Source organism: Lathyrus oleraceus, chromosome 6, assembly GCF_024323335.1.
Source record: "Lathyrus oleraceus cultivar Zhongwan6 chromosome 6, CAAS_Psat_ZW6_1.0, whole genome shotgun sequence".
Lineage (NCBI taxonomy): Eukaryota > Viridiplantae > Streptophyta > Magnoliopsida > Fabales > Fabaceae > Lathyrus > Lathyrus oleraceus.
In genome coordinates, this window is record NC_066584.1 from 45,723,792 (window position 1) to 45,726,089 (window position 2,298).

Genomic DNA, 2,298 nt, shown 5'->3' on the forward strand with positions numbered 1-2,298 from the left:
GAAAAAGTGATGGAAAAATAATGATTAATTGTGAATTTTCTAAGTTAGGTTAGTGATATTAATTAAGGTCAAAATTATGAGAAATAGTATGTTTATATAGACTTGGTAGGTAAATGATCATCCTTGGATTGTGATCAAAGTAATTAGTTTTATCAATTGTTATAAGTTAATTTAATCTTTAGTTGCGGATCACCAATTTCAACCATAAGATTAATTGTTAAGAGTGGCTAGGATTGAGTGAAAAAAATAGAAGTTGAGATTTATGTTTGTTTGGAAGTTTTGTGTTAGTTAGGAGATTATGATAGTTAAGGGTAATAAGATAAATTGTTGGCTTGTGGAAAAATAGGTAGCTATGGGTAGTTAAAGACCAATGGTGTTAGAGTTTAGAAAAAGTACTAAGTTAGGATTTATGGCAAAGAGTCACTAATAATTAACTTGAATTATAATGTTTTTGTCTTGATTTTTCTACCACTTTTGACTTAAAATTTGAGTTGCTTAACCCATGACTCTTAGTACTTTTGAGAAGTGATATTTTTCAAAATTCTGTTTTATTCCAACTTTTCCGTTTTCTTTGAATCCAAGCAAACCTCTGAATTAAGTGATGATCATTTTAATTTCCCCTGATAACCATGAATCTCAAATAAATAGATGATCTTCATCACAAGTAATACGAGAAATAAACTCGAATAATTATCAAATAATATTCACCTCGAAAATCCACTTAAACTAACTAAATCTATTATTATCAAATATTTGGCCTAAATTTGTTACCATGTGCAAATGTCGATGAATGCATGATAAAATAGAAAAAGTATGCAAATGAACAAAACCATAAGTCAGACGATTTAAATAAAAAACTAGGGAAACTTTTGGGGTATGACAGGGTTTATGAAGTTAGTGCCTTTATCACGTGAATGTTAAGGTGGATACCTCATACTAAACCATTGATGACTTGAGTATCACTCATGCTGCTATTGCAGCCATTGTAAACCCCAAATGTGAAATTTACTGAGTAGCTAGCCACATTGGTGTTGTATGTCAAATAATGGTCATAACGAGCCCACCTCAGACACTATGAGTTATACGTAACAGAGAAATCCATATTCTAACCTCTATAAGCTTGGTTGGAGAAATCATCCCAACTTTCCGTACTAGAACAACACCCCCTGTTTATAGCCAACCCTGCACCACCCACTGCACCACCTGGATTTCAAGGATAGAAGGGTGTCGATGCTGCTCCCCAAAAGTCAAACCTAGAGATGCTAATGTAGAAATTTTTAATGACCCAAACTCAGAAAATTGAGTATTTCAAGAACCAAAACCTTCTCATTAATAAGGTGCTTAGGAAGCTTGTGACCAAGGTAGACGTCATGGCTACTCATAAGAAAATGCTTGAAACTCAATTTTCTCAAGAAGCCTAACAGCAAGCGTTTACCTCTGCCCCAACTGAAATTTTTTGGGGCACCCTGAACCTAACTCGAAGGAAGAGTTACCCCTAGACGAAGGAAAGGCTGAAGAGAGTGATCCAACACCATTTATGAAGGAGGTTGTTATCAAGGAAGAAAAAGAAGAGACATTGTCAATGAAATCAAGGGAGCACTAATTTTCGCGCCAATAATGCAACTTCTAGATTGAAATATCTCATTTAAAATCGTGTGTGATGCTAGAAAACATGTTGTAGGCGCGATATTAGGATAGAGGATAGATAAAAAAATGCATGTCATCTACTACGCAGGCAAAACTCTAGACAAAGCATATATAATTATGCAACCACTGAAAAGGAGCTTTTAGCCATAGTCTTTGCAATTGATAAGTTTTATTCCTATCTAGTGGGTTCGAAAGTAATTATCTATACTAGTCATGTGGCCATTAAGTATCTATTGAGCAAGAATGATTTAAAACCTAGTTTAATCCGATGGATTTTATTGCTTCAGGAATTTGATCTAGAGATCGGGGACAAGAAGGGTACGAAGAATTTGGTTGAAGACCATCTATCTTGATTGACTTATAGGGGCAAGAAGGGTACTGGAATATAAAACTTAATGGTTATAACCAATGTCAGTTATTGTAGTAATTTTTCGATAATGGCAGAACTCAAAGGATACAAATTGTTAATGCAGTAGAGAACAAAATTAAAAATTGTTATGTAATTATATGAATTGATGGCGTTAATAATATTAATTATGGTAGTAATTTCCCATAATGATTATAACTACTAAGGTCATGATATTGATTAAGAAATAGCAAATGGATTTAACATTTAGTTTGTTATAAATTTGATGAAAGAAAATCACCTAG